This window comes from Schistocerca gregaria, chromosome 3 (genome assembly GCF_023897955.1).
Source record: "Schistocerca gregaria isolate iqSchGreg1 chromosome 3, iqSchGreg1.2, whole genome shotgun sequence".
Taxonomy (NCBI): Eukaryota; Metazoa; Arthropoda; class Insecta; order Orthoptera; family Acrididae; genus Schistocerca; species Schistocerca gregaria.
Window position 1 is genome coordinate 600,721,834 of NC_064922.1, and position 20,011 is coordinate 600,741,844.

General features: G+C 40.3%; 2 protein-coding genes across 4 annotated transcripts in view; one reads left to right on the forward strand and one right to left on the reverse strand.

Annotated features, from left to right (window-relative positions):
- The window catches only part of LOC126355491 (octopamine receptor Oamb-like), an 879,391-nt gene that overhangs the window by 478,406 nt on the left and 380,974 nt on the right, over positions 1-20,011 (reverse strand). The window lies entirely within an intron of this gene.
- LOC126353965 (protein yellow-like) overlaps positions 1-20,011 on the forward strand; it is a 158,889-nt gene that overhangs the window by 123,115 nt on the left and 15,763 nt on the right. The window lies entirely within an intron of this gene.

The window sequence follows — 20,011 nt, forward strand, 5'->3', positions numbered from 1 at the left end:
CCTTTTCAGTAGTTGCAGGGGCTACAGTCTGGATGATTGACTGACCTGGCCTTGAAACACTAACGAAAACGGCCTTGCTGTGGTGGTACTGCGAACGGCTGAAAGCAATGGGAAACTACAGCCGTAATTTTTCCGAGGGCATGCAGCTTTACTGTATGGTTAAATGATGATGGCGTCCTCTTGGGTAAAATATTCCGGAGGTAAAATAGTCCCCCATTCGGATCTCCGGACAGGGACTACTCAGGGCGGCGTATTTATCAGGAGAAACAAAACTGGTGTTCTACGGATCGGAGAGTGGAATGTCAGATCCCTTAATCGAGCAGGTAGGTTAGAAAATTTAAAATGGGAAATAGATAGGTTAAAGTATGATATGCAGGGAATTAGTGAATTTAGGTGGCAGTACGAACAAGACTTCAGGTCAGGTGAATAAAGGGCTATAAATACTAAATCAAATAGCGGAAATGCTCGAGTAGGGTTAGTAATGAATAAAAATTTTGAACGCGGGTAATCTACTACGATCAGAATAGTGAACGTATTATTGTAACCAAGATAGACATGAAGCCCCCACATAACTCAGTAGTACAAGTTTATATGACAACTAGCTCCCCAAATGTCGGAGAGGTTGAAGAAATGTGTGATGAGATAAAAGAAATTATTCAGATAATGTAGTCATTGGTGACTGGAATTCGATAGTAGGAAGAGGAAGAGAAAGAAAAGTAGTAGGTGAATATGCAATGGGGGTAATGAGACAAACAGGAAGCCGCCTGGTAGAATTTTGCACAGAGCTTAACTTAATCATAAGTAACACTCTATTTAAGAATAATGAAAGACGGTTATACACGAGGAAGAGGACTGGAAACACTGTAAAGCTTCGGATAGATCGTATAATGATAAGGCAGGTTTTAAATTGTAAGTCATTTCCAGGGGCAGATGTAGACTCTGACCAGAATGTGTTGATTATGTGCTGCAAGTTTAAACTGAAGACACTGCAAAAAGGTGGGAATGATGTGACGTGGATAAAGTGAAAGAACCAGAGGTAGTTGAGAGTTTCAGGGAGAGCATTAGGGAACGATTGACAAAAACAGAAGAAAGAGATTCAGTAGAAGAAGAATTGGTAGCTTTGAGAGTTGAAATAGTGAAGGCATCAGAGGATCAATTAGGTAACAGGACGAGGGTAATGGAAATCCTTGGGTAACAGAAGAGATATTGAATTTGAGGAAACGAGAAAATATAAAAGTGCAGTAAATGAAACAGGCAAAAAGAAGTACAAACGTCTCAAAAATGAGATGGACAGGAAGTGCAAAATGCCTGAGCAGGGATGGCTAGAGAACAAATGTAAAGATGCAGAGCCATATATTACTAGGGATAAGATAGATACTGACTACAAGAAAACTAAAGAGACCTCTTTGGAGAAGAGAGAACCACTTGTATGAATATCAAGAGCTCAGATGGAAAACCACTTCTAAGCGAAGAAGGGAAAGCAGAAAGGAGGAAGGCAGTATATAGATGGTCTATAAAAGGACGATGTACTGAAGGGCAATATTATGGAAATGGAAGAGGACGTAGGTGAAGACGAAATTGGAGATAGGATATTGCGTGAAGAGTCTGAAACAGCACTGAAAAACCTAAGGCGAAACAAAGCCCCAGGAGTAGACAACATTCGAGTAGTGCTACCGATAATCTTGGGAGAGCCAGGCATGACAAAACTCATCCATCTCGTGAGCAAGATGTATGAGACAGGTGAAATACCTTCAAACTTCAAGAATAATATAATAATTCCAATCCCAAATAAAGCACGTGTTTTCAGGTGTGGACATTACCGAACTATCAGTTTAATAAGTCACGGCTACAAAAAACTATCAAGATTTATTTACCCACGAATGGCAAAATTGGTAGATAATGACCACGGGGAAGATAAGTCTGGATTCCGTAGAAATATTAGAAAACGTAAGGCGTTACTGACCAAACGACGTATCTTAGAAGATCGGTTAAAGAAACGTAAACCTACGTTTCTAGCATTTGCAGACTCAGAGAAAGTCTTTGACAATGTTGACTGAATACTCTCTTTCAAATTCTGAAGGTGGCACGGAGAGCTGCAGCAAACTAGTTTCTGGACTGAAGACCACAACAACAGCAGTTACCTAAATTGCTCCTATTGGTGGATGGGCTAGCATCGGCCATTGCATTACATAATTTACTGTTTCAATATAACAATTTAATGGAAGTATTACAACTGATCCTTATGAGACAGGGGTGCTGGTGTGATGTGCGTACCCTTGACTTTGAAGATTGTATCATGCTGGTTCCAGGTGACTAACGACAGGGAATGATATGTGGGAAGTGTTGGACGAGATGTATGGAGGAGGGTGAGGGATCTCTTTGTGGAAAGGAATTGAGAGATGAGATGTGGACGTTACGAGGTGTATGGGACGCCATATGACACGACAAATGCTGCCTTGGATTTAGTGGCGTGAGTAAGAAAAAACAAAGCTCTTTTAGAGTTCCTGCACGAAGCAGGACAACAGCACCAGAGGAGAAAAAAAGAAGGCCTTAACAATGAACAGTACAGTGATAGGGGGAATTCCTAAACATTAAAGAGGTGGAAATCGACATTAAAGAGCTGTGGAAAATATTAGAAGGCAACCTGGACCGCAGAGGAGATCAGTATCTGATAGTTTTGGTAATAGCGTAAGTTATAATTTGAGTCTGTTGTCTCAAGTACATATATAGGAGTCTCAAGTAGGTCTGGCTAATGCTCAACAGCTTTTCAGTAGGAAAAGAGTTGCTTCAGAGAAATTTTTGCAGGCCGAATTATGTAACAAACACAAAGTTATGAACTTCTAACAAAGTTCATGTGGTAGAAGATGTAAGTTTATTGCGCTAGAATTCAGTGGAGGATCATGTTGAGTGGATGGGGACAGATTCAGTAATCATAGGGATCGGTTCTACAGTACTGACAAAGATCTTTTAAAGATGGCTTCAGAAGTGACCCCATAGATGTTGAGCTTGTTCCTGTTTAGAATTATTTTGCGGGATTTGTGAACTGAGTCAGCATCCGGAACAAAAATTTACTCTCTGTGCTATTGGCTGCTGGTGCTTTTCAAGTAACGGAGTATACATTTCATAGTAGGAAGTGCCCCACCATGAACCATGGACCTTGCCGTTGGTGGGGAGGCTTGCGTGCCTCAGCGATACAGATAGCCGTACCGTAGATACAACCACAACGGAGGGGTATCTGTTGAGAGGCCAGACAAACGTGTGGTTCCTGAAGAGGGGCAGAAGACTTTTCAGTAGTTGCAAGGGCACCAGTCTGGATGATTGACTGATCTGGCCTTGTAACAAGAACCAAACCAACCTTGCTGTGCTGGTACTGCGAACGGCTGAAAGCAAGGGGAAACTACGGCCGTAATTTTCCCCGAGGGCATGCAGATTTACTGTATGATTAAATGATGATGGCGTCCTCTTGGGTAAAATATTCCGGAGGTAAAATAGTGCCCCATTCGGATCTCCGGGCGGGGACTACTCAAGAGGATGTCGTTATCAGGAGAAAGAAAACTGGCGTCCTACGGGTCGGAGCGTGGAATGTCAGATCCCTTAATCAGGCAGGTAGGTTAGAAAATTTTAAAAGTTAGATATAGTGGGAATTAGTGAAGTTCGGTGGCAGGAGGAACAAGAGTTCTGGTCAGGTAACTACATGGTTATAAACACAGAATCTAATAGGGGTAATGCAGGAGTAGGTTTAATAATGAATAGGAAAATAGGAATGCGGGTAAGCTACTACAAACAGCATAGTGAACGCGTTATTGTTGCCAAGATAGATACGAAGCCAACACCTACTACAGTAGTACAAGTTTATATGCCAACTAGGTCTACTGATTACGAAGAAATTGAAGAAATGTATGACGAAATAAAAGAAATTATCCAGATAGTGAAGGGAGACGAAAATTTAATAGTCATGGGTGACTGCAATTCGTCGGTAGGAAAAGGGAGAGAAGGAAACATAGTAAGTGAATATGGATTGGGACTAAGAAATGAAAGAGGAAGCCGCCTGCTAGAATTTTGCACAGACCACAACTTAATCATAGCTAACACTTGGTTTAAGAATCACGAAAGAAGGTTGTATACATGGAAGAACCCTGGAGATACTAAAAGGTATCATATAGATTATATAATGCTAAGACAGAGATTTAGGAACCAGGTTTTAAATTGTAAGACATTTCCAGGGGAAGATGTGGACTCTGACCACAATTTATTGGTTATGACCTGTAAATTAAAACTGAAGAAACTGCAAAAAGTTGGGAATTTAAGGAGACCTTAAATTTAAGGGACCTGGATAAACTGGAAAAACCAGAGGTTGTACAGTTTCAGGGAGTGCATAAGAGAACAATTGACAGGAATGGGGGAAAGAAATACAATAGAAGAAGAATGGGTAGATTTGAGGGATGAAGTAGTGAAGGCAGCAGAGGATCAAGTAGGAAAAAAGACGAGGGCTAGTAGAAATCCTTGGGTAACGGAAGAAATATTGAATTTAATTGATGAAAGGAGAAAATAAAAAGTGCAGTAAATGAAGCAGGCAGAAAGGAATACAAACGTCTCAAAATGAGATCGACAGGAAGTGCAAAATGGCTAAGCAGGTATGACTAGAGGACAAATGTAAGGATGTAGAGGCTTATCTCACTAGGGGTAAGATAGATACAGGAAAATTAAAGAGACCTTTGGAGAAAAGAGAACCACTTGTATGAACATCAAGAAATCAGATGGAAACCCAGTTCCAAGCAAAGAAGAGAAAGCAGAAAGGTGGAAGGAGTATATAGAGGGTCTATACAAGGGCGATGTACTTGAGGACAATATTATGGAAATAGCAGAGGATGTAGATGAAGATGAAATGGGAGATACGATACTGCGTGAAGAGTTTGACAGAGCACTGAAAGACCTGAGTCGAAACAAGGCCCCAGAAGTAGACAACATTCCATTGGAGCTACTGACGGCCTGGGGAGAGCCAGTGCTGAGAAAGCTCTACCATGTGGTGAGCAAGATGTATGAAACAGGCGAAATACCCTCAGACTTCAAGAAGCATATAATAATTCCAATCCCAAAGAAAGCAGGTGTTGACATATGTGAAAATCATCGAACTATCAGTTTAGTAACCCACAGCTGCAAAATACTAACACGAATTCTGTACAGACGAATGGAAAAACTAGCAGAAGTCGACATCGGGGAAGATCAGTTTGGATTCCGTAGAAATACCGGAACACGTGAGGCAATACTGACCTGACGACTTATCTTAGAAGAAAGATTAAGAAAAGGCAAACCTATGTTTCTAGCAATTGTAGACTTAGAAAATTTTTTTACAATGTTGACTGGAATACTCTCTTACAAATTCTAAAGGTGGCCGGGGCTAAAATACAGGGAGCGAAAGGGTATTTACAATTTGTACAGAAACCAGATGGCAATTATAAGAGTCGAGGGACATGAAAGGGAAGCAGTGGTTGGGAAGGGAGTAAGACAGGGTTGTAGCCTCTCCCCGATGTTATTCAATCTGTATATTGAGCAAACAGTAAAGGAAGCAAAAGGAAAATTCGGAGTAGGCATTAAAATCCATGGAGAAGAAATAAAAACATTGAGGTTCGCCGATGACATTGTAATTCTGTCATAGACAGCAAAGGACTTGGAAGAGCAGTTGAATGGAATGGACAGTGTATTGAAAGGAGGATATACGATGAACATCAACAAAAGCAAAATGAGGATAATGGAATGTAGTCGAATTAAGTCTGGTGATGCTGAGGGAATTAGATTAGGAAATGAGACACTTAAAGGAGTTTTGCTATTTGGGGAGCAAAATAACTGGTGATGGTCGAAGTAGAGAGGATATAAAATGTAGACTGGCAACAGCAAGGAAAGCGTTTCTGAAGAAGAGAATTTTGTTAACATCGAGTATAGATTTAAGTGTCAGGAAGTCTTTTCTGAAAGTATTTGTATGGAGTGTAGCCATGTATGGAAGTGAAACATGAACGATAAATAGTTTGGACAAGAAGAGAATAGAAGCTTTCGAAATGTGGTGCTACAGAAGAGTGCTGAAGATTAGATGGGTAGATCACATAACTAATGATGAAGTATTGAATAGGATTGAGGAGAAGAGAAGTTTGTGGCACAACTTGACCAGAAGAAGGGATCGGTTGATAGGACATGTTCTGAGGCATCAAGGGATCACCAATTTAGTATTGGAGGGCAGCGTGGAGGGTAAAAATCGTAGAGGGAGACCAAGAGATGAATACACCAAGCAGATTCAGAAGGATGTAGGTTGCAGTAGATACTGGGAGATGAAGAAGCTTGCACAGGATAGAGTAGCATGGAGAGCTGCATCAAACCAGTCTCAGGAATGAAGACAACACACACACAATAGGAAGTGGAAATGGAAATGAAAATTTTGTAGGTCGATATCAGAATCACTAAAGAGGGACACTAATGGGAGTGTGCTTCTAAAACAAGTTTAATATAATTTTAACTTACTCTGATAATCTTCAGTCTGCAGATCATGTAGATAGGATTTGTATTTCGCAATGATATTTGACATTAAAATCAGAGATCTGTTTGTGGGCAAATATAGCATGCATCCATTTCTGTAGGTCAGGAATGGAAACAGAGATGTCACATACTTCAAGAAGAGATAAAAATATGAAAAGACTGATTTCCATAAATGAGGTAGTGATTATAATTTTGTATATTATGCTACAGAAATAGATATTACTGGAAGTTAATACACATTTCAAAAATAGTTTTGCATCATCCCGGTTCCGAGAACTCCTGACGATAGACGTTGACTGTGGATATTGTATCACAACACCGTCCATTTGACTGGTCAGGGATGTCGCTAAACCCGTGCAAAGATATAAACAACCATGCATGAGCAGCGCCTATTGGACGGACGGGGTACGACAGACTATCAGTTACAGTCATTCCACCAGGAAGGAGGTATACGGCTCGTCTTGTCTGTTGTTCAACCATGCCTAGACAATCTATGCCGCGGATCGACAGCGTCCACATTGTTACTTTGTGCCAGAAAGGACTCTCAACAAGGGAAGTGAACCAAAGCGATGTTGTTCGGGCATGGAGGAGATACAGATAGACAGGAACTGTCGATGACAAGCCTCGAGCAGGCCGCCCAAGGGCTACTACTGCAGTGGATGACAGCTACCATCGGATTATGGCTCGCAGGAACCCTGACAGGAACGTCACAATGCTGAATATGCTTTTCGTGCAGCCACAGAGCATCGTGTTACCACTTAAATTGTGCGCAATAGGCTGCATGATGCGCAACTTTATACCCGAAGTACATGGTGATGTCCATCTTTGCAACCACGACACCGAGCAGGGCGGTACAGATGGGTCCGGCAGCATGCTGAATGGACCGGTGAGAATTGGTATCACATTCTCTTCACCATGAGTGTCGCATATGCCTTCAACCAGTCTATCGTCGGAGACGTGTTTGGAGGCAGCCCGATCAAGCTGAACGCCTTAGACACACTGTCCAGCGAGTGCAGCAAGGTGGCGGATGCCTGAGGTTTTGCGGTGGCATTATGTGTGGTCGACGTACACCGCTGATGGTCATGGAAGGCGCTGTAAGGGCTGTACTATACGAGAATGCCATCCTCTGACAGATAGTGCAACCATATCGGCGCGGCATTCGTCTTCATCGCGACAGTCCGCTCCCCCATCGTGCACATCTTGTGGATGACTTCCTTCGCATGGGAAAATGTCTAGAATAGATTGAAAACGGCTATTTATGGACGACCTGGCCAACCAAACTGAGGGATCTACGACGAAACGCCGTTGAAGAATGGTACAATCTGGACCAACAGTACCTTGATGAACTTGGGGGTAGTATGCCACAACGAATACAGGGTTACATCAATGCAAGAGAACGTGCTACTGGGTTTTAGAGGTACCGGTGTATTCAGCAATCTGGACCACCAACTCTGAAGGTCTCGCTGTATGATGGTACATAATGCAATGTGTGGTTTTCATGAGAAATAAAAGTTGTGGAAATAATGTTTATGTTGAAATCTATTCCAGTTTTCTGTACAGGCTCCGTAACTCCCTGAACCGAGGTGATGCAAACGTTTTTACGTATGTAGCAGTAGTAGTAACAACGTGCAGCTCTTCAGGCACAAATTCCCGATTTGTTATTTAAGACTTTGGGGCATTATTGAACTTTGTAACTTCTTAATACTGTGATATGAAACTAATCTAATCTTTTTAAAGGTAACCAATGCCTTAGCTTTATTTAAGTACATTGCCATTACTGCAGTATAATTTGCATGGATATAATTTGCGACATGAATTAATGATCCATATAATTATTTCCAGGATTTGCAATTTTTTTCGTGATCATTAAAAGGAATTTCTCATCGGTACAGGAAAGTTAACTGAATAAATTATGATAAGCTATAATCAATAAATTATATGTGATTTTATGTGGGTATTTTTCGACTAATATAAAGTTTTTCATTGCGAGGATTGTACTGTCATTACACTCAAGACGAAACAGTAGGGCGCAGATCACACTGCACGTTTTCACTTTTAGTTACCTTTTATACAGAAAGCAGTATGTATCAGTTCCATATTGTACACATAGTAATTTTTTAGTAGAAATTTTAAGAAACGAGGCATATTATAATACAGGGGCGTCTGTTGTATCTATATTTCCAGAATGAGATTTTCACTTTGCAGCGGAGTGTGCGCTGATATGAAACTTCCTGGCAGATTAAAACTGTGTACCCGACCGAGACTCGAACTCGGGACCTTTGCCTTTCACGGGCAAGTGCTCTACCATCTGAGCTACCGAAGCACGACTCACGCCTGGTACTCACAGCTTTACTTCTGCCAGTATCTCGACTCCTACGTTCCAAACTTTACAGAAGCTCCTGCGAACCTTGCAGAACTAGTACTCCTGAAAGGAAGGCTGTTGCGGTGACATAAGAGCTTCTGTAAAGTTTGGAAGGTAGGAGTCGAGGTACTGGCAGAAGTAAAGCTGTGAGTACCGGGCGTGAGTCGTGCTTCGGTAGCTCAGATGGTAGAGCACTTGCCCGCGAAATGCAACGGTCCCGAGTTCGAGTCTCGGTCAGGCACACAGTTTTAATCTGCCAAGAAGTTTCATATCAGCGCACACTCCGCTGCAGAGTGAAAATCTAATTCTGGAAACATCCCCCAGGCTGTGCCTAGCCATGTCTCCGCTATATGAACCACAATAAGTCCAAAAATAGCCGAAGAATATTTATACATGCTGATATAATGGCCGTCCTCGAAATAGGACACTGGAATCTAACAGTATCGTATACCATACTAAACTGTATTCAAGTCTTAACTGTTTATTTCTGGTGAAATGGTACGAAACACTTCACACACAGTGTTACACGGCATGTAACAAAATATGTTTTTGGTTTCCCGTTGCATTTAGCTCTTACACATCTTCTTTGCGTGCTTCTTTTGTCAATCATATGACCAATTCCATCAAACCTGATGTCTGGTACCACTCTCAACTGACTTGATGGGTATTCCATTGGACGTCCAATATTCGGTCTTCCAGTGTCCAATTTCAGCTATGTAACTAACAGCACGTCTGAGATCAAGTAAATCCTGTGCATTTTTCCCATGTACTAGTCAGTAGAAGAGCCAGGCATTTACGAGGGCCATTTCGAGCAAACATGTAATAGGACCCAGCACCATTTTTTCCCTCTAATTACCGTCACATATTTTCCAACTAACCAGCCATGGTGGTCAACACCTCCCATGTACGCGTTATACGACTTCAAAACGCAGGTTGTTGCACTTGTGTCTTCTTACTTGCTTGCCTACTGTACCGCATAGCTGCTCCAAAAGGTTCAACTTAGTAAAAATTTGTACCAATTGAACCGCGTCTGTTGTTGTGCCATCGAACAAATAAGACTTCACCATTCCTGTCGAACTGGAGTCATAGTTTCCTCGAACTGTCTTTTGCAGTTTGTTGCTGCTCAGTAGTGGACAGTCACCAACTCGATTCTCTCTTTCAGTCCCAGTTGCTCGAAAACCCAAATTTCTCAGATGAATCAGAAGATCTCTCCTAGTGAAGAAATTGTCAAAGTACACGCAATGATTCTTCAGTTTTTCAATGGAGTCCAACATATTTACGACTACTCTTGATCCCAATAGTAGGTCATCCCTTGCAGTGTCTTCTGGATCCTTTCCACAGTAAAAATCAAATTTGAAATAGTAGCCACTTGCTCCACAAAGAGATCTAATAGGCTTGCCTTGCATAAACTGTCCATTTGCGACTGTATTGTTTACTAATGGGTAACATATTCATAAATACACTTACATAATAGACTATAAATTTCTAATTAACTTCATATCGTGTAAAATTTATATATACAACAGGGGTCGTTACTTACCTCAGCAACAAAATCAGATAAAATTACCACGCTCTAAAAAGAAAATACATCAGCAGTAGCAGAGTTTCATATTCGAACGTGCAGTAATACAAATAACTGAAATGATAACACCAAGTTCCAGTGTCCTATTTCGAGTACACCAAATTTTACAACAATGGAAAACAATGAATATAGCTCCAATTCAGCTAACAATGCAAGTAGTTTAAAAGACACAATGTCGACTATAAATAATCGCAAAAAGATCATTGCCACATATTTCAAATATTACTAAATTGTCAATAAAATAAATATCTGTAATAACGAAAAGTGTGCCTTAGTATTCAATAATCAATTAATGGTATTATTTATTGCTTTTAATTTCCTGTAATCATACATTTGGTATGAAAATCATCAACAAATGTTGTAGAAGAGTAATAGTTGCAAATTAGTAATTTATTGTGTATTTATAAATAAATATGTGCTCTGTACTCAAAATAGGACACTGGTACTTAATGGGTTAATAATGTATTTCCATTATCTTTTGTGTAGAACATATAGATGGAGTAATTAAGTTTAGTAGCAATCCTCTTACTGAAAAGACGGCTAAGGAATCATTTAAAAACATCGACAGACTGTTCCCAGTAAATGGATCATCATTAAAATTTCAGAAGTATTCCTGAGTAGCTAATAATACATTTCATAGATCTTCACTGGTCATGGAAGTAATACAGGCGAACAATGCAATAAAATACCTAGTTGTTATACAGTTTGTAGTACTATAGATAGATTACAAACCATAATTACGTGACTGGAATATTAGAGTACCAGTAAATCACATTCTTTAGTTCAGCTATATTTGCTGCAGATATTATGAAGTTGCTCATGACCAAGTACAAGAAACCAACTTCATAACGAAGCAATTTCTGCATATTGCTGATTATAAGCAATAATGTACTAATGAATCTTTTTTGAGGAAATTTACCATCCAAGGTAAATGTTTTCAAAATACAGACACTATCATAGAGACAAGGTGTATAGAAAAGAGCCCCCCTGTTAAAATACGAAGAATGAATATCCTTAGATGAGTCATCCGAGTAGAAAGGCTATAATGAAGCACCGCTTCTTGTTTCAATACTAGCCAAATAAATCAAGATGGCCATTGTGAGAATTTCAAAAACCAAAATCGCCAAGTGTCCTGCACTCGCCGTATTCCGAGTTGGCAGTAAAGGGAATTTTAAAAACTACAAGGGAGCCATGTCAGGAAATGTTTAAGAAATGCTAAATGGTTCTTACAGAATATGGAAAATAACTGAAGATAGTGGAACTATCTTGTTGTGCTTTGTAATCCCTCTGATATCACATTACAGTCGCCATGTTCAAAAGGAACTGATAATTTGGATTTTGCGCCATATGAAAAAGTATACAAATCTCTTGAAATATTTTTAAGAAAAACGTAAATGGCGTGACAGAAAAGAATTTCCACACAAAAATGTGTAAGTATTTACGTCAAATGTCAACATGGTATTTCCACATCTAAAACACCTGCCTGAATTGATGCCTAAAATATGACTGTATTTTCTCACATCATGTGCCACAAAGCTAGTCTCAAGTATACATATCCTGTCATTTTCAGAAAACTACGTCAAGATAGTGGCACATAATCTTAGGCCTACTTGAATTATGCTCCTGGTGTTTTCAGACTTTTTCAGTAATCCTTCACGTTACTAAGCACCTGTTTAGTTTGAATAATACAGTACATCAAGTTCAATTCTATAAAGGTATAATTGATATTATTGGCAGGCTAACAAAGCATTTCATTACATTAGATCTAGTTCCTGCCTGTGATTATCCACTCATGTAACATTTTTTTTCATTTTAGCATAACAGAACATAGTAAAAATTATGCATTTTGTTCAGATGTTATTGCACTGAATCACTTAAACTACATTTTTTGGTATAACACAAAGATAATTTCCTTATGCTCCAAATACTTAATCTAAACACACAATGTGACCAGAAAAAATAACAGACAACATTCCTCATGAAGATAAATGTTTCGTATCTAGAAATTATGATTTTGGCACCAAAATATAATTATTTATTAAAATACATACATATTCTGAGTGCAAATCACGTGCAGGTTGTTTTCCGTAATACACAAGTGTAATTACAGTCATCAGTTTATGAACAGAAAGTCAATCTTTACACCAAAATAAAAGTGTCTGTCTTACTTACAAAAATGTGTAAAAGTTTTGTGTACGAAACACACATAGCACTACCATAACTTTATTGTTCTATAGGTTTTTTAAAACGAATATACATGGCTTTCATATTGATACCACGGATACAACTTACAGGTTCAGCACTATATGTTTAGAAACTTCGTTCAACATTTGTACCACATTTTAAAGAAACAAAAACATGTGTGTAGTATTTATCAAATACATAATGATTTGTTCTATAGCACTAGAAACACATATGACACTAATGCTGATCTAATTTAAAGAATAAGCTGCTCTTGTCAGTGGGAATAGTTTGATCTTTGAACTACCTTTCCAAAGAACCAAAAACGTTCTACGTGGTTTATCCAAATAAGTATTGAATTTGAAAAAAACAACACTCATGTATACATATGTAAGCATATACATTTACACATATAAAACCAAATAATTTTTTAATTACAACTTTTCTTAATTTCTTTATTTGTGACCACACAAGCTAGTAATGTATTCTTCTCTTCGCCTGACTCGTTATAAGTTCATGATGTTACAACATACAGTACACGTTCCCTCCTCAGTTTTTTATCAGTAACACAGCATCTTGATGGAATTGTTGTCTCTCTGCAGAATCCTGATATCCATTTCTTGTCAGGTTTCCCATCGGTGAATGTAGTACGCAGCTTTAATTCTGCAGCTAATAAGTTGACATTTTGTATTATTTGACTTCTTCTAATAGGGAATCCATTCCTCTGCTTGTCCAGGAGCCACTGAACTAACTGAGTTTCGCAGTCTTCTTTCAGTATATAGGATGGATGTGTGTTTAGAACTGCATATTTTCCAGAATTTTTATCCATCCAAGTTGCCCTGGGAACATTGTATAGCTCATTTAAAATTATTGGCTTACTAAGCAAGATCTCAGTTGATGTATTACGCAACTTGATATAATTTTTTGGATATATATTTTTAAGGCAAACTTAAAATGAAGGAAATGCAATAACTGGAAGTAAAAGAAGTATTTACTGACAGCTCCTGGTGTTACTATGCAATTTTAAGATACAGTAACTGTTTTGTACTTGATATTTTCCCATACTTTGACCTGTAATTTTCCTTCCTTGTGAAGACCTAGTATTGGTGTAAAGACCTAATTTGGCTTCTGGGATTTCTTTTTTAATTCTCACCCCTGCCATCATGCATTTTTTAAAGTTTTCCGACCAACAGCATCTTGTATTTTTAAGAATGTGCCATAACTTCGATTTCGCTTCCTGCAGTGCTATCACCATTTTAGAGCTATCAAACTTTCTTATCAGTGTGGAACCTTGTCCACCACTGTCTTTGGCCATGCTGTATGTTTATCTTTGTTCTTTGGACCATCAGCAAGCTATACATTTATTTTGGAAAAAGTTGTAGTTTAAATGAGACAACATATGAAACATCTCATGAAAGCACATAATTTTTGATAGGGTTTGAGAGTCCACAGTCCCGTTTTAGGTGTCAAGTGTAAGATTCGTTTACTTCTACTCTTCCAGCACTTGATAGGTACAGAACAATAATTCAGAATACGTATTTGTTTGTGTCTACTATAACTGCTTGCCTGTTTAGTACATTACTTCAGCCAACACGTTTTGTACAATTACAGGATTCTTCGATTTGTTGAGCCCACAGTCTCATTTAGATCTAAAATGAAGTTGAAATGTCCTTTTAAATGCTATTTTTAACCACATGTGTACTGTACTGTTATGGAATAAATTAGACGTGGAAATAGCATTCTGTCCCTTGTTTTGAGTGTCTTTAGCCATTTCTTAAGCATTAATTTTGGCAGATATTTTAGCTATAGAAATAACATGGTGACCATTGACGTAAACATGGTGTGTGTGTGTGTGTGTGTGTGTGTGCGTGTGTGTATGTGTGTGTGTGTGTGTGTGTGTGTGTGTGTTTACGTATTCTTCCCATGAAAATATTGTACTCTTTACATCTGTGAGTATTTTTGATGAATAATCGGATAGTTTTGAACATCGTGCCAAATTTAGATCATATGGATAGTTTCTAAGACGACAAATATGTCGGATACATTTTAATTCGCTTACTTGTTGTAGTGACTGCTAAAATACTGTGCTGTTATTGGGAGATATAAATGTGTATGTGAGTTTATGTATTTTTTGGTGTAGAGATCCTATAATTATGTATGTAATTATGTATTAATATGACAGAATCAGGTCATCTGGATAAATTTGAAGATGGGACAGTATTGATATTATTCGGATATTTTTGGACACTGCTCGTGGGTTCTGATATTAAGTAAGTAACAAAGCACAGTCAGATCAGACACCTTTCAGCTGCTTAATCTCCAAACGGTTATTTTATTGGGCTACCAGTTGTGGTGGTATATTACGCTAGCTTCAGACTCCCTGCCCGACGTGTAGGACGATTCCAACCTCGGTTTACGTCAAAATATGGGCCATAATTCAAAGACTGGTATCTGTAGACTTCTGCTTGATACAGTGACCACTTCAAACGTAATCGGCCGACCGAAGCCGCCGTTATAAATCGTCGAAACTGGTAGCCCAATAAAATGACCGTTTGGAAATTAGCTGGTTGAAAAGTGTTTAATTTGACATTCTACACTATACAGCCTAGCCCTAAAGCCATCTGCGAGAAGTTGGACATATAGAGACAGCTGCGCTAGTTTGGCCTTTGAGCTTTCTTTTTTAATTCCCACCTCTGCCATCGCACATTTTTTCAAGTTTTCGAACCATTAACATCGTGCATTTTTTCAAGTTTTCGAACCATTAATATCTCGCATTTTTCTTAAGATTCCCATCGGTGCCATCTTCGATTTCGGCGACTGTAGTGCTACCACCATCTTGGATTTTTTAATTTCCCAAGACACTTTCACTTTTTTTTCGATTATAGCGGCAACCAGCAGTGGCTATTTCAGCTATGTGTTGGAGTCACTATAGGCATTATCCTCTAATAGTTTATTACTTCGTCCTATTTACGTCCTACAAAATGATCAAAATGGAATAATCATACGCTTTCTGACATTCATTCTTGCCTCGTACCATTCGTGAATGGAATAAGAAGAAGGAAAAAACAATGGCGGTATGGGTAGCACCACGTTCTACACAAGGTTAGGTGGCTCATATTATGAAAATGTAAAATGATGTAAGTGCATTAGGCTCCATCTAGACTTATACACTCCTGGAAATTGAAATAAGAACACTGTGAATTCATTGTCCCAGGAAGGGGAAACTTTATTGACACATTCCTGGGGTCAGATACATCACATGATCACACTGACAGAACCACAGGCACATAGACACAGGCAACAGAGCATGCACAATGTCAGCACTAGTACAGTGTATATCCACCTTTCGCAGCAATGCAGGCTGCTATTCTCCCATGGACACGATCGTAGAGATGCTGGATGTAGTCCTGTGGAACGGCTTGCCATGCCATTTCCACCTGGCCCCTCAGTTGGACCAGCGTTCGTGCTGGACGTGCAGACCGCGTGAGACGACACTTCATCCAGTCCCAAACATGCTCAATGGGGGACAGATCCGGAAATCTTGCTGGCCAGGGTAGTTGACTTACACCTTCTAGAGGACGTTGGGTGGCACGGGATACATGCGGACGTACATTGTCCTGTTGGAACAGCAAGTTCCCTTGCCGGTCTAGGAATGGTAGAACGATGGGTTCGATGACGGTTTAGATGTACTGTGCACTATTCAGTGTCCCCTCGACGATCACCAGAGGTGTACGGCCAGTGTAGGAGATCGCTCCCCACACCATGATGCCGGGTGTTGGCCCTGTGTGCCTCGGTCGTATGCAGTCCTGATTGTGGCGCTCACCTGCACGGCGCCAAACACGCATACGACCATCATTGGCACCAAGGCAGAAGCGACTCTCATCGCTGAAGACGACACGTCTCCATTCGTCCCTCCATTCACGCCTGTCGCGACACCACTGGAGGCGGTCTGCACGATGTTGGGGCGTGAGCGGAAGACGGCCTAACGGTGTGCGGGACCGTAGCCCAGCTTCATGGAGACGGTTGCGAATGGTCCTCGCCGATACCCCAGGAGCAACAGTGTCCCTAATTTGCTGGGAAGTGGCGGTGCGGTCCCCTACGGCACTGCGTAGGATCCTACGGTCTTGGCGTGCATCCGTGCGTCACTGCGGTCCGGTCCCAGGTCGACGGGCACGTGCACCTTCCGCCGACCACTGGCGACAACATCGATGTACTGTGGAGACCTCACGCCCCACGTGTTGAGCAATTCGGCGATACGTCCACCCGGCCTCCCGCATGACCACTATACGCCCTCGCTCAAAGTCCGTCAACTGCACATACGGTTCACGTCCACGCTGTCACGGCATGCTACCAGTGTTAAAGACTGCGATGGAGCTCCGTATGCCACGGCAAACTGGCTGACACTGACGGCGGCGGTGCACAAATGCTGCGCAGCTAGCGCCATTCGACGGCCAACACCGCGGTTCCTGGTGTGTCCGCTGTGCCGTGCGTGTGATCACTGCTTGTACAGCCCTCTCGCAGTGTCCGGAGCAAGTATGGTGGGTCTGACACACCGGTGTCAATGTGTTCTTTTTTCCATTTCCAGGAGTGTATATTACTCATGATACAACTACAATCAATTTGAATACTTTTCATAAAAGGCGTTACAGCCATTTTGAAGAAACTCCCGGCATTGTGCCTATTTAAAAGCATTTATTTATTTAATATGAATGATTAATGAAAACCAACACAGCTGTATAGTACACATTCGTTACGTCGTGACTGGTTTCATTCTTTTAGTACGTCCAGGTTGAGCCATAATTATGACATGAAAGGTTAAGTTGCCGTATGTCAGTTCACAGATGATATCTGTAAAATCTGTGGTGGTTTTCTTCAGTTATTACTGATAATATCAGTCAGCTGTAAAACTCAACGTGATCAGCACTATGGATTTGGATTTTTCTCTCTGCAGCGGCGTTTGTGCTGATATCAAAATTCCTCGTAGATTAAAACTGTGTGCCGGATCGAGGCTCGAAATCGGGACCCTTGCCATTCGCGGGCAATTGCTCTACTGACTGAGCTACCCAAGCACGACTCGCGAACTTTCTCACAGATTTACTTCGCCAATATCTCATCTACTACCTTCCACACTTCTCCTTTCTTCCATAAGTGTTAATCTTGCAACATTCGCAGCAGAGCTTCTGTGAAGACTGGGATGTAGGAGATACGATACTGGTGGAAGTGGAGCTGTGATGACGCATTGTGTGTCTTGCTTGGGGAGCTCAGTCGGTAGAGCACTTGCCCGTGAAAGGGAAAGGCCCAGATTTCGAGTCTTGGTTCAGCACACAGTTTTAATCTGCCGGGAGGTTTCTGACCTTGGTCAGCACCGTTCGATCAGTACTATCTTACAATTGTACATAGGTCGAAAACGTTAAGTATTTCAACAATTGTAAACAAAATACTGAAAAAATTTTGAGGAAATAAGCGTCGCATCTCCAATAAGGTGGATGGAGAGCTATAAAATTAATTTAGTAGCTGTAATGGCACAACTTACAGATCAACTGTTTCATGTCGAAGCGGAAACAAAATTACACTCACGAGCGTTTCGGAGAACGCAGAAACGTACTTGAGAAGAAAATGATAATACAGGAATTAACGAACTTCTGAAACGACGATAATAATACTGTAGATTCTGCAGACCCAGTGGAGATGTCGCGGTCTCCACCCAACCATCGAATCTAAAAATGGTGTCTTTCACATTCAAAATTCCTTCCCATCTGAGTGCTTTAGAATACAAAAATAGACAGGAAGAGAACATCCACGACAGTAGCTGAAGTTAATTACTAACTTCTACCGGAAATGATGAACAAATTGAAAGAGTGTATAATAAGATAAAAACATTTTTGATATTCCAGGTAATAAAATATAGTTTGGGGAGGGGCTATGATATGGTGCTATGGAATGAAAGAAAAGGAAAAATAGTAAGAGAAAGTGTTCTGGTGGGAAGTAATGAAAGAGGAAATCGTCCGGCAGAATTTTGCACAGACCGTAATCTAATTAATGCTAACAATTAGTTTAAGAAATTTGTAAAATGGTTTTATACGTGGACGGTGCCTAGAAGTAGAAGACGAACTGATAGTATCCTGAGACGAAATAGTGAATGCAGCACAGGATAAAATACACGAAAAGCAAGGCCTATGAAAAGCCCTTGGATAACACAGCAAATACTGAATTTAACTGAAGAATACAGAGAAAACAAAAATGCAGCACATGGAGCAAACGAAAGGGACTAAAGAAGTCTGAAAAATGGTCGAAAAATGTCTGAACTCGAATGACTAAAGGATAAAAGAAAAACAGCAGATTCACGGGTAGAGAGGGAAAAAGAAAGGTCCCCCCTACACGACGATTAAAGAGACATTCGGAGAAAAGAGACCAAACTGTAACCATCAAGCGTTCAGACGGAACTCCAGTACTAAGAACAGAAGGGTAAGCTGAGGGCTGGAAGGAATATTTCAAGAGACTCTACAAGTGAAATGTTGTACAAAGGTATGACGAAGAAGATGACGATGAGATAGAGGATACAAAATTATGAGAGAAGCTGGACTGAACACTGGAGGTCTCAGTCGAAACAAGAAGAGGGAATTCCCTCAGGAGTTTTGATATCCTTTGGAGAGTCAGCCATAGCAGATAAAGTACATGGTCGAAAGATCACACACAGTTTGTGCAGAAACCAGACCACAGCTGTAAAGAGTGAAAGAGAAGCAGTGGTTGGGTAGGGAGTGAGACAGAGAAATAGCCTGTCCCCTATGTTATTCAAGCGGTACATTTGCAAGTAGCAAAGGAGACTAGGCGAATTTTGAGAGCCAATTAGAGGTAACGGAGAAGAAGTAAAAACTTCGGTGTTTGCCGATAACACTGAAATTCTGCCAGAGACAGCAAAGGACTTGGACCAGCCGTTGGACGGAATGGAATATGACTTGAAATATTATAAGATGAATATCTACAAAATTTAGTATTAAGGTAATTAGGCATGCGGTAGTCAGGGGGTAGATGATGGTGAGGTAGTGAGGGGCTGGATTAGCTAATAAACTCATTATTCTTTAAAACACATATATTACCGATAAAATTTTCCAGAGGACACACAGGATCTTAATGACACTGTTAATTGATCACATTCGCTATACGCGCAAACAGGCAAGTATTACAGACAAAAATTCAATCGGAACTTCACATTTCAACCTAGAAACGCTCAGTTAACTTTAAACTCCAGAAAATTACAGCGAGAGAGAACATTTACATACGACCGAAGTAAAACCGCAAAACACCAACAAAGTTAAAAATCAATTAAAGGCTTACAGAGCACTCTATTACATGAGTTACTT